The 13,820-nt window shown below is 42.8% G+C and overlaps 1 long non-coding RNA gene across 1 annotated transcript; it reads right to left on the bottom strand.

The window, feature by feature from the left end:
• Nucleotides 1-1,796: 1,796 nt before the first annotated feature.
• On the bottom strand, nt 1,797-5,930 carry LOC102139090 (uncharacterized). Its single transcript, XR_001489242.3, has 4 exons — nt 5,840-5,930; nt 3,311-3,463; nt 2,255-2,308; nt 1,797-1,872 (listed from the first exon to the last, which is right to left on the bottom strand). It is a non-coding gene; the product is annotated as an uncharacterized lncRNA (long non-coding RNA).
• Between the last annotated feature and the right edge of the window lie 7,890 nt (nt 5,931-13,820).

Here is a 13,820-nt window from a genome sequence, read left to right as displayed (position 1 = left end):
CTGTTCATTTATCTGTTTTTCCTAACATCTAACTGATAACCAAAAGCTTATGTTATTAAATAAGCTTTGGGTTAACAGGATCAATGAATGAAGAGTTTAAAGATAACCAAAAAAAAGCTCATAGAAGTACCTGCCAAATGTGCCAACTGACTACTATGAACTAATTTACTTTTGAGAAACATGCTGTTTCTTATATGCTACTGACAGTGCCTGTAAAAATGGTGCACATTAACTGGCTGTTGTATTTTCTCCTCAATCTTAATATCTAATATCCACAGACTGAGATTAGGGCACCAGCATATACAATGTACCTTTATACTAGAGTTAGAAGGGGACTGGAAGTGTAGAAATCATAATCTTCTCTATAAAGCTCCTGTCACCTTGGAATTAACCTCTCCTTTATATAGTCTCAACGTTCACCTTGTTCAAATCTTTATAGGTTCAGGCTCAGGTCTCTGTGGTCGCACAGTGTGTCTTTTTACCAAAAGGAACACCTCACACACTTTACTAGGAGCTCCTTCAGGAAAGGATGGCACCTCGTGTAGAGGAGAGATCTCTGATCCTTTGATCTTTTCCAAAAGAAGAAAAGGAAAGATTTGAATGTATTTTTATTCTTGGCATTTTTGAACAGAAATGATCAGGTATTAAGTTGCTCAAAGATGCCTACAAGCTTTCATAGGAGAAACATCTAATTCATAACCAAGAGTTTATGTTATTAAGTAAGCTTTCCTTTAATAGGATCATGAATGAAGAGTTTAAATACTCTAGTCCCCATTTAGTCATCTGGTATATTCTCTGTGAGGTATACTCTTAGTCATCTGGGAACCTCTCTCCGAGTACGCCAGATGATTAAATGGAAATTACTGCACCACTAAACACCAGTACTGCAAACTCTTACTTAAAAAATCGACACCTAGGACATAAAAAAAAGATCCTAGGCTGGGTGCGGCAGCCCACACCTGTAATCCTAGCACTTTGGGAGGCCGAGGCAGGCAGACTGCCTGAGCTCAGGAGTTTGAGACCAGCTTGGGCAACATGGTGAAACCCTATCTCTACTAAAATGCAAAAAATTAGCCGGACATGGCGGTGTGCGCCTGTAGTCCCTGCTACTCGGGAGGCTGAGGCAGGAGAATTGCTTGAACCTGGGAGGCTGAGGCTGCAGTGAGCCAAGATCATGCCACTGCACTCCAGCTTGGGTGACAGAGCGAGACTTTCATCTCCAAATAAAAAACAATGATCCTAATGCAGTTATTTCCTTTTGCATTTATGAGAAGATGGAAGAAACACCCATATTTGATGGTTGGTTGGGAACTGTCTTTGGTATTGTATGAAGTATTTTAATAATGTGAACATGAAAAGATGAGAACCCTGCAGACCCCATGGGCATAGAGAGAAAGAAGTACATTAGAGGGTGTTGTAGGAAATATTTTCATTCCTGGCACTACTTTTTAAACCACCCCTCAACTTTCTTTCCTAAAAAGAATAGAAAAAACAAAGAAGACAAAAGATGAAGAAACATTCCACGTGACCCTCTGTACCCTTATTTGTTATAATAAAGTAAAAGCATTTTAGGGATTCTCTTGAGTGCAGTTTATGATGTGATCCATGTTATTTATTTTCTGTTAATGATTTTCAAAATTTCAATTAAAGACATTCAGAAATTTAGCTTTATCACAGGCAGCTGTTCACATATAAAACTAGTTTGGTTACCTTCATCTGTATAAACATGTAGCTAGTGAACTGACATAACTATTAAACTGGAGAATCAACAGAAACATGCCAAGAACTGGCTCTTACCTTCCACAGTGACCTCAATGTCAGGAAACTTTTCATTACTCTCAGGGCTTCATGGTCTTCCCAGAAACTGCAAAACTGTAAAATAAGCACAGAATTACTTTAGTATACTGTAGGAAAAAATACAGAGGGAGATGCTTTATAAGCGCAGAGTATTAAAATTCATTCACTTTGGCTCTTTTCAAAGTAAACTGCAGAATTAAACTTGTAGTGTAATCCTCCACAGGGGGCTCAACAAAGCCATGGAAACATAAATGAAGTGGGATTGCAAATGTGACACTTCTAATAAATTTTTTTTTAAAGAAAAAGAAGTCCATTAAATAAAATACCTTAAAAAGCCAAGAAACTAACTGCAAGTCCCCCAAAGAGAGTGGTCAATGATTCCGTGTGATTTAAGGAATGATGAGAAAGAATGTCTTAATGCAGTGAAATATAATACGCAATACAGGTAATCTCTTACCTTTAGTGTTTATTAGCCATTCCAGGAGGCGAGTAGGAAATAACTAGTTCAGGTCTAGAAAGAAAACTAAGAAATGTTACAGTAGCCAGTACAATGGTGGCCTCATAGCCAATAAAATGGTTGTGATATGACCTCAGGGTCACCTGAGGTCAGGAGTTTGAGACCAGCCTGACCAACTTGGTGAAACACCGTCTCTACAAAAAATACAAAAATTAGCTGGGCATGGTGGTACATGCCTGTAATCCTAGTTACTTGGGAGGCTGAGGCAGGAGAATCACCTGAACCCAGGAGTCGGAGGTTGCAGTGAGTTGAGATTGTACCATTGCACTCCAGTCTGGGCAACAAGAGTGAAACTCTGTCTCAGAAAAAAAGAAAAGGGTACTCAATCATCCATATTTACTTGCTAACAAGATTGACCCAGGAATAACAGAGCAGATAAAACCCAGCAGATTAAACTTCATTCAAGTACTCAGGCATAGTGCGAGCCACCACAGCGCCTCTGAACACCGTGGAGGCAGTGGTCACTATTCTCTCACTGATGAAGACAACTGAGTACGGGATGGGGAATGGCAGGGGCAATGGAGAATGCCAGGACTGCAGCTCAGAGTCAGGCTTTTCCATTAAGGACTTACAGCCACACTTGTCACCTCCAGCTAGAAAAACATTTTAGTATAAATGTCATTTTATTGTTTTAATTCCAGAAATGACCAAAGTGGCAAACAGAACTTACATTTTTATTGTTGCATTTTATCTGTTACCCAAGCTAGAGTGCAGTGCTGTGATCTCAGCTTACTGCAGCCACTGCCTCCCAGGTTCAAGTGATTCTCCTACTTCAGCCTCCTGAGTAGCTGGGATCACAGGTGCCCACCACCATGCCCGGCTAATTCTTTGTATTTTTATTAGATATGGGGTTTTGCCATGTTTGCCAGGCTGGTCTCGAACTCTGGACCTCAGGTGATCTGCCCGCCTCAGCCTCCCAAAGTGCTGGGATTACAGACGTGAGCCACCACACCTAGCCTAAAACTTACTTTTTAACAACAAACTTCATTTTATTACCCCCATGGACGATCCTTTCCAGTCACGGAATTCCAAACCAGGAGGGCTTCGGAAGGGAATCCCCTCTGGCAAGGCTTCTACATACAGGAACTCGGGGTTTGATTCAAACAGGATATGGTACTTTTACTGTCTCAGTGAGTCCAAGAGCTTGAGCTGAAAGTTCAAGAGAACATAATTTGTGGAAGATAAAATTTGACACAGACCTTCTTTTATTTGTATCTGCATTCTCAGTACATTACAGACAAGTTCCCTACAATCAAGCAATATTCACTTCATATTGAAGGCATTTTGCTTAGGATATTGGGCAAATCTGAAGAAGCAGCCTAAAAAATAGTATTTTTAGGAGGAACATTTTAACACTTTCACTCAAAAGGAGAGTTACGTTATTAGCCAAAATGACCTCTGTGTTCTAAGCAGAAATGATCGAAGGCCATTCCATACAGCAGTGGCCCCTGGCAGCCTTTGCATTCTCATCAAGAGGCAGGGTAGCTGTTCAAAGACAGGTGGTGTCTATGATGCAACGAAGCAGCACTCAGTAAGTTCAAGTCATCAGACACAGAGTAGACAGGATTCCTGATAAGGGACAGGAAACGTCAGCAGCAGGTATTGAGATAGTAAGCAGGAATGCTCTGGGAATGCTGCGTGCTCCCCACTCCTTAATTCCTTCTCCATGACAGACACACCCAATCAACTGAAACACACTTTCTTGCTGAGTCTGTTCAGAATCGTTCAAGACAGCACTCCAGGAAACCGCTGTCAACAAATCTAAGAATTTGCCAGACGTGTGTTAGCCAGATTTGAACTACAGACAGTGGAATGACACTTCACCCAGCGCCTCCCTTCCTCTCCCATCCTGACACATAAGAAAGCTGAATCCAAGAGAAATGAAGTCACCTGCTTGATTTCAATAGCAAGTGTAGTAGTAGAAATAAACCAAAGCCCGGTTTCTGGGACCTTCCTTTTTTAGGTCCTAAACTTCTATAATTCATTCAGACACAACCCTTCATTGATATGTTAAGTTAAAGACCGACAGTAGGGGAAGGACTATGGGTCCCTTCATGTTCATATGAAAGGGCGAGACTCTTATCTCCAAAAAATAAAAAATACAAAAATATTTCAATTAAAAAAAAAGTGTGACGGTTTTTGGCAATGTTTAAATAGAAAATAAGAGTATCCCTTTCAAATAAGCTGACACTTTCTGAACATGTAATAACCAGGGTCACAGAATCACAGAGGCCAGTGAGAAGATTAAAAAGCACCCCTGTGAGCCCCAGTGACACAAACACCGCCAGGAACATTTCCTGTTCCTGTCCCTCCAACTCATCCACAGCAACATAATGTCGGCAAGTGGCACGATCTGCCTCCCCTACCTCCAGGCAGCCACAGGGAAAGTAGAGAGCAAAGGGACCATTCCCTGTGTCACTGATTAGTGAGGCTCAATGGGAAACACGAAGCATGAGGGGCACCCAAAGGTAGGTGACAAGTTCAGTGTCTCCCCTTTGTCTTCCTGCTTCACGTATTATCTGCATCTTCTGCTCTTCTCATGATAAGGAAGGAAGCAGCAATAGCGTGTCTACTGTGGAAATGTGGGACTACTCATCGGGCATCATGGAACCTAATATAGAATTTTATACAGCCCTGGGAGCTTTCAGAACCTAGTGTCCTAACATGTACATCCAAGTTTTCTAAGGCTCTTGACCAAGTAGTAGACTATGAGCCCCCAGGGGTTCACACAGATTTTCTAGGGTCTTCACACTGCTAACCACAGTCATGGCAACACCTTCATTACCTTTTTAAACATTGTTTTCCCAATTGTCCCCTTAAAATTGGGCAGTTTAGGCTGGGCACAGTGGCTCACACCTGTAATCCCAGCACTTTGGGAGGCCAAAGCAGGCAGATCACTTGAGGTCAGGAGTTTGAGACCAGCCTGGCCAACATGGTAAAACCCTGTCTCTACTACAAAATACAAAAATTAGCTGGGCATGGTGGTGCATGCCTGTAATTCCAGCTGCTCGGGAGGCTGAGGCATAAGAATCCCTTGAACCCAGAAGGCAGACGTTATAGTGAGCCGAGATAGTGCCACTGCACTCCAGCCTGGGCAACAAGAGTGAAACTCCATTTCAAAAAAAAAAAAAGAAGCAGGCCCAAATCCTTTTTTTATTTTTTTTTATTTTTGAGACAAGAGTCTTGCTTTGTCGCCCAGGCTGGAGTGCGGTGGCGCGATCTCGGCTCACTACAAGTTCTGCCTCCCAAGTTCACACCATTCTCCTGCTTCAGCCTCCTGAGTAGCTGGGACTAGAGGCGCCCACCACCACACCCAGCTAATATTTTGTATTTTTAGTAGAGATGGGGTTTCACCGTGTTAGCCAGGATGGTCTCGATCTCCTGACCTTGTGATCTGCCCACCTTGCCCTCCCAAAGTGCTGGGATTAAAGGTGTGAGCCACTGCGCCCGGCCAGGCCCAAATCTAAAAGTAAAACTTAGCATAGACAATAAAAATGGTGAGAATTCCATTCCCTGGTTACTTACCCCATAGGCTGAAGAGCTGCCTCTGCCTGTAAGGATCAGGGCATTCTGTGTTTGATGGCAGAACCTATGTCAGAATGCAGCACAATCCCTGAAAAGTGAGAAGAACATCAGGGTGAGTTATCCTGACCTTGAGATTGCTTCTCTAGCTCTTTCATTAAAAATATATATATATATATAAGAACCAAGAAGGAGATCCCCTCTTGCCACCTCAGTTCTTTGAACTCAGCTACTCAAGGCCCATTTTGTCGAGATCAAGGGCTCCCATGAGTGACTGTGAGGTAGATCTGATCACTCAGAGGGCAAAAGGTAATCTCATAAAACCTGAAGATGTGAAAGGAGAACGTTGCCACTGCTCAGAAACTCCACTAGCCCATCTTGAAAAGAAATCATCTACGAACAGAGTAATTCCCACTTTCCAATTCTAGGCCTTATAGTTCTGCTGAGTGTCCCTAAACTTTTTTTTCTTTTCTTTTTGAGACAGAGTCTTGCTTTATCCCCCAGGCTGGAGTGCAGTGGTGCACTCTCGGCTCACTGCAACCTCCGCCTCCTGGGATCAAACAATTATCATGCCTCAGCCTCCCAAGTAGTTGGGATTACAGGTACACACCATCACACCCAGCTGATTTTTGTATTTTTAGCAGAGATGGGGTTTCAACATATTGGCCAGGCTGGTCTTGAACTCCTGACCTCAGGTGATCTGCCTGCCTCAGCCGCCCAAAGTGCTGGGATTACAGGTGTGAGCCTCTGTGCCCAGCCTTCTGCTCCTTCTTGTTTTGCCCACCTACTGTAAGACAACTAAGCTAAAACACATTTTGTAAGCAAACCAAAAGGAAGCTCTCTAGGTGGTATGGCTACTATACTCAGGATACTTGAACTTTCCTTGACCCAAAAATGGCTATCTGGAAGTCAGCAATCTCAGAGTACATTTCAAATGCAAACTAGAATACATTAGTGTAAACTAAGAAAGTCCAGAGCCTTTGCTTGAGTAACATTAGATGCAGCAAAACCATGAGCTTCATGCATGATTGGTATTGTAAGAGAAGCCACAGGGAGTAGAATAAAATATGACACCTTTGGCCAGGCGCAGTGGCTCATGCCTGTAATCCCAACACTGTGGGAGGCCGAGGTGGGCAGATCATCTTAGGTTAGGAGTAAGAGACCAGCCTGGCCAACATGGTGAAACCTCATCTCCACTAGAAATACAAAAAGTAGCTAGGCGTGGTGGCAGGCACCTGTGATCCCAGCTGCTTGGGAGGCTGAGGCAGGAGAATCAATTGAACCCAGGAGGTAGAGGTTGCAGTGAGCCAAGATCATGCCACTGCACTCCAGCTTGGGCAACAGAGCAAAACTCCATCTAAAAAAAAAATTAAATAAATAAAATAAAATAAAAAATTTATATATCCATATTTTTATATATATTATATATTTTTTATTATATATATTATATATATAAAAAAAACATCTTCTTGACCTATGACCAAAGTTCCTTCTAAACTCAATTTGGGGCACCATATATCACAAACCAGATGACAAGAAATTAAATAAATTTTAGTCTTTTTCATGCCATCCCAATTATAACTTGATCATTTCACTAACATGTTTCAGCAAATGCTGGAGTTTTTCTCTCTTTAGGAGTCCTCTCTCACTTTACCCTGCTTAATAAAGCACCTCACACACTTAGAAACAGGATGGAGACAGGCCAGCTTCAAGACATGCTGCACAGGGAGAACAGGCTGTCCCAAAAAGAGAGGGCTCTACACCCCTCTGAACTTCACAGTAGACCGGCTACACACAAATGCCTGAATGAAGGAAGTCCCTCAAGAAAATGAACAGTTGGTGAGATCAAGACTTCTGGCCCAAAGGGCCTACAGCTGGTCTGACCATTCATCAATCTGAATTTAAATGGAGACACATTGGACTGTGACATGCAATAAAAAACTGAACTAGCAAAGGGTTTTAATTTGGGTTTCCTTTCCACCCTACACAGCTCCAGCAAATGGAGGAGTGAGTGTGCCTGCAGTGCTCCTCACACATCTAGGGTAGTTCCCATTCACAGTGGTCAATCTTTGGGATTTTTCACACATTGCAGGGTCACTGTCGATCTATGCTAACCTAGAATGTCCAGATAAAAGCTCCTGTTTACACACTGGAGAGAAAACTGTCAAATCTGAAAGCCCATGAACTGTCCCAGGCAGGGGGAACACATATAGGAAAAAATACAGAATCTGACATGAGAAGCCTAATTTCAGATTGACCTGTACAGCTTTACAATTGTGAGTAATTAACTTACTTTCTCTAGGCTCTGTTATTCTCACATCAATAATGAGAAAAGCGAACTGAAAAGTCTCCCAGATCCCTTCCAATCTTTACATCCTCTGACTTTATGATTAAAAAGTTATTTTAATAAGGCTAAAACTGTGGCTTAACCCCAATGGGAGCCTGCTGGGATTATGCTAAGCAAAACTATTCCACACAGACAGAGCCATTCTGACCACGTGCCTCCCTACAATAGGTATCATACAGATGTGCATACAGATATGCACCAGGTATGAGAAGTCCCTTGTAGAGAGGACATTGACTGATTCAATAATAGGCTGATTTAGTCATCCAACCAACAAATATTTACTGAGCACCTTCTAGATATTTAGGGATACAACAGAACAAAACAGACAAAATCCCGTCCCTAATGGAGCTTACAGTTTAATGAAGGAGAAGGGGGAGTCAAACATCAAGTAGGAAATATGAGTTGGGAATATATTTTATGCAAAGCGGCCTGGAGGCCCTTGATAAGGTGATTTTTGAGCTGAAATCCTAAGCAGTGAGAGAGTGAGCCATGCAGACGCCAGAGGAAGAATGTTCCAGGCAGAGGGAACAGCAAGGCCCAGAGATAGGACAGGGTCAAGCATGCCTGGCATGTTACAGGAAACACCATAAGCTCAGTGTTTATACAGAGAAGTAAGAGCAGGAGAGTAGCAGGAAGCACAGAGAGACAGGTAGTAGGGGGGCAGATCATGTAGAGACAGAAAGCCACTGGAGAGTTTGAACAGAGGGGTAAACATGATCTAAATTCCACTGTAAAAGGACTGTCCTAGCTGTTGTATTGAGAGTAGACTGGCTGGGCACGGTGGCTCACGCCTGTAATCCCAACACTTCGGGAGGCCAAAGCAGGCGGATCACTCAAGGCCAGGAGTTCATGACCAGCCCAGCCAACATGGTGAAACCCTGCCTCTACTAAAAATACAAAAAATTAGTTGGGCATGGTGGCTCACGCCTGTAGTCCCAGCTACTAAGGAGGCTAAGGCAGGAGAATCGCTTGAACCCGGGAGGTGGAGGTTGCAGAGAGCCGAGATCATAGCATTGCACTCCAGCCTTGGTGACAGAGCAAGACTCCAACTCAAAAAAAAAAAAAAAAAAGAGCGTAGACTGAAGGAATCAAGCATGGAAACAAGGAAACCAGTTAGGAGACTACTGAGATAATCCAGGTGAGAGATCATGGCAGATAGGTCCAGGGTGGCAGCAGTGAGGAGTGAAGAGGGACAGACTCTGGGATATATTCTAAAGTTGAATCAACAGGACACTGGAGGACAAGACGATCTTGGAACATCTTGGGACTACTGCACAATTGAATGAAGCTAAATGGCACTGAATTCCAACATCCACTGTGAAATCCCGGGATCAGGGATTTGTTCATCTCTGTCACCCAGCGTCCCACCCAGTACTTGGCACATAATGGGGATATAAAAGGTCTTCAATTCTTTAGTGAATAAATGTGGAACTGAATATATTACAAAACCAAGAGACCTGCAGTTTCATAGGTCATTAGGAGACCAAAAAGCATCAGGTATTAGACATATTTTACTAGCAATGGATCCCCCTCCCCTGAGTGAATCTCTTTTTTTTTTTTTTTTTTAGAGACAGAGTCTCACTCTGTCACCCTGGCTGGCAGTGGCACGATGTCAGCTCACTGCAATCTCCATCTCCTGGGTTCAAGCAATTCTCATGCCTCAGCCTCCCGAGTAGCTGGGACTATAGGAACCCACCATCATGCCCAGCTAAATTTTTTTTTTTTTTTTTTTTTTAATTTTAGTAGAGATGGAGTTTCACCATTTTGCTGAGGGTGGTCTCAAACTCCTGAGCTCAGGCAATCCATGTGCCTTGGCCTCCCAAAGAGCTAAGATTACAAGCATGAGCCACTGTGCTCAGCCTGAATCTGTTTTTTTAATAAAAAATTTTCCTTTATAACTTATTTCACAGTAGTAAGCGTGAAGCCAACAAACAACTTCACATAATACAGCTGAGAATCTGAACAACTTGGCCATTTCCCTGAGAGGCCAGATGTAGTCACCAATCTCATACCACCTCAGCAACTCCCATCTAAAATACAGGGATAAATGTTACACAAGTAGTAAGCTCATGTTCTTATAAATAGTAAATCATGCACCAGGCACAATGGCTCACACCTGTAATCCCAGCACTTTGGGAGGCAGAGGCAGGTGGATCACCAGAGGTCAGGAGTTCAAGACCAGCCTGGCCAACATGGTTAAAACCCTGACTCTACCAAAAACTACAAAAATTAGCCAGGAGTGGTGGCCCGCACCTGTAATCCCAGCTACTCTGGTGGATCACCAGAGGTCAGGAGTTCAAGACCAGCCTGGCCAACATGGTTAAAACCCTGACTCTACCAAAAACTACAAAAATTAGCCAGGAGTGGTGGCCCGCACCTGTAATCCCAGCTACTCAGGAGGCTGAGGCAGGAGAATCGCTTGAACTCAGAAGGCAGAGGTTGCAGTAAGCCAAGATCACACCACTGCACTCCAGCCTGGGCAACAGAACGAGACTGTATCAAAAATAAAAATAAAATAAAATAAAATAAAATAAAATAAAATAAAAATAAAGACATATAGGATGTCACTTACATGGACAGGTGTTCAGGGCTTGTGTGGAGGAGCTGTGGATGAAGACAAAAGTCGACCTGGAGACAGTGGAGGCCAACTGGAGTTAATGAATGAGGAAAGGAGAGAAAGAGACAAGGAAAAGGGTAAGGGGAGTGGAAGATTTGCCTCAGTGTGGAGGTCATCTCTGATTGCTGACAAAGGCAGTGGAAAATATTGGAGAAGGTCTTAAAATATTGCTAAAGGTTGGTTTCAGAAAATCTTGTAACATTTCTTTTACTTTAAAAGAAAACATAGCATCTCAAGGGTTTAAGTATGAGATTTTTTTTTCCCTCTTTTTCCTGTGTATTTCAGAGTAGTTGAACCATTCAGCCACAGAAAATAATATCAGTATGAACCACATTTGAATACTACCAATAAAGACACAGGACTCTCCTCCTCTGAGGTCGAGCGCGTCTATTCACTTGCTGCTCAGCCTCCTCTTCTGCCCATCCTCACCTCCTTTTCTGGCATCTGCTCCTCCCATGGAGGACTTCACACCCTCCTCACAGAGCCAGCTGCCACCTCCCACTGTTTGAGGCCCCACCATGTTCCTGGCTCTACTGCCTTCTTGCATGTGACATCTACCTTTTACCAAGCTGAGAACACAGTGCACCCATGGTGGGTTTAAGCAGACAGGTCTGATGGCCACAAAACTCTTTTGTCATGTGGTCTGTGAATTGAATTGTCCTGTCCAAAGACTAATGCATGTTCCATGTGCAGGCCAAGTGAGGTTCTATTGGAATGAGGAACCACTAAGCACCTTTAACTCCTTCCAAGATCTTTTATGAGTGGGACAAAATCGAGTGATGCTAGTGACAGGAAGAGTGGAGATTCTCCTTTTGGTGACAGCTGCTGCACTCTCGTGACAATAGCAGGTCTGGCACTGTTTCAGCACCCAATCCTTGCAGTGTCTTCTACGGCATTTGCACATTCTTTATATAATACAGGCTTCACACCCTCAGTTTCTGCAATCACTGTCACAAATGCCACTAACAAAAGCAGTGACTGCACTCATCACAACCTTGAATTTGAGCTTTGTCTTGAGAAATGAAGGTTTCTACAGGTTTCATCATGTTCAGACTAATCCAAACTGAAGATCTACCTCCAGGAATATTTTTCTTTCTCTGTTACCTCCCTTAGCAAAAAATATGTGTCTTCTAATCTTTGATTCTTCAGCAATGCTTTGATTCTTTGGCTAAATAAAAAGCATGCTGAGGGCCAGTTGTGGTGGTTCACACCTGTAATCCCAGCACTTCAGGAGGCTGAGGCAAGTGGATCACAAAGTTTAGAGTTTAAGACCAGCCTAGCCAACATGGTAAAACCCCGTCTCTTCTAGAAATACAAAAATTAGCCAGGCATGGTGGTGTGCACCTGTAATCCCAGGTAATCGGGGGGGCTGAGACAGGAGAATTCCTTGAACTCAGGAGGCGAAGGTTGCAGTGAGCTGTAATCATGCCACTGCACTCCAGCCTGGGCAACAAAGATGGTGCCACTGCACTCCAGCCTGGGTGACAGAGCAAGACTCTCTCTCAAAGAAGAAAAAAAAAGTCAAGAGCATGGGAAGTATTAAAATCAAACATAATCAATGGTCTCCCATCAGAACAGCTCCATTTTTTTTGCTATCATTATGTGTTAATGTCTATTTGCTAAACATTGATATCTGTACTAAAGTTTCAAGTGTACCATATAACACAATAGTGCTGACTTAGTAATATCCTTTGCTGTACACTAAACTTCAGGATCATACTTATATATCACAACAAAACTATCTTTCCCTAAGGTAATTACCATTAATATTGCTTTAAAATTATGAAATGTGAAGATTGTTTTTATAATTTCACAACAGCTGAACATTATTGTCTGTAAACAAAGTAATCTAATAAATCACCATCACAACAAAAGCCCCACAACATAATGTTTCACCTTATAAAAAAGCACTGACATTTATAAAACTGTCATAGTCAATTTATAAAACTGTAATAGTAAATTATTTTTACTCAGAATAGTACTAAATTAACAATAAAAATATAGGCCAGGTGTGGTGGCTCACGCCTGTAATCCCAGCACTTTCGGAGGCAGGTGGATCACTTGAGGTCAGGAGTTTGAGACTAGCCTGGCCTACATGGCAAAACTCTGTCTCTACTAAAAATACAAAAATTAGCTGGGCGTGGTGGTGCATGCCTGTAATTCTAGCTACTTGGGAGGCTGAGACAGCAGAATTTCTTGAACCTGGGAGGCAGAGGTTGCAGTGAGCCTAGATAGTGCCACTGCACTCCAGCCTGGGCCACAGAGTAAGATTCTGCTTCAATCAATCAATAAAAACACATGAAGGCCGGGCGCGGTGGCTCAAGCCTGTAATCCCAGCACTTTGGGAGGCCGAGACGGGCGGATCACGAGGTCAGGAGATCGAGACCATCCTGGCTAATCCGGTGAAACCCCGTCTCTACTAAAAAATACAAAAAACTAGCCGGGCGAGGTGGCGGGCGCCTGTAGCCCCAGCAACTCGGGAGGCTGAGGCAGGAGAATGGCGTGAACCCGGGAGGCGGAGCTTGCGGTGAGCCGAGATCGCGCCACTGCACTCCAGCCTGGGCGACAGAGCGAGACTCCGTCTCAAAAAAAAAAAAAAAAAACACATGAAGGAAGCATTTTCTATGTATTTATAAGCCCGGTATTATGTGAAGCACTTTACTATCTTATCAAATCTTCGGGATGGATCTTCAGTTCTCATGAACACAAAACAGGATACTAAGGCTCAGAAAGGAGAAGAGATGTGGCCAGGCTGTGTCCCCAGCGCCTATGATCTCACCACTAGGTTACAGTGCTTCCAAATAGCACATGTTATGAGGTTTTTGCTTTAAAATGAACCAATAAAAAACAAAGGCAAAAAAGGTGTACATTATTAAAAACTGGAAGAATCACTAAAAGAACCTTATGTATTTAAGTACATAACTAAAAATATTATGGAAAAGTTATTGAATTAATTAGCAAATTTACTCTAATTCTAGACTTTTATTGAGGGGTAGGTTATATAATTCATGATGAAAAAA

The sequence above is a fragment of the Macaca fascicularis genome, chromosome 3 (assembly GCF_037993035.2).
Source record: "Macaca fascicularis isolate 582-1 chromosome 3, T2T-MFA8v1.1".
NCBI lineage: Eukaryota > Metazoa > Chordata > Mammalia > Primates > Cercopithecidae > Macaca > Macaca fascicularis.
This window is presented reverse-complemented; position numbering and strand designations above follow the sequence as displayed.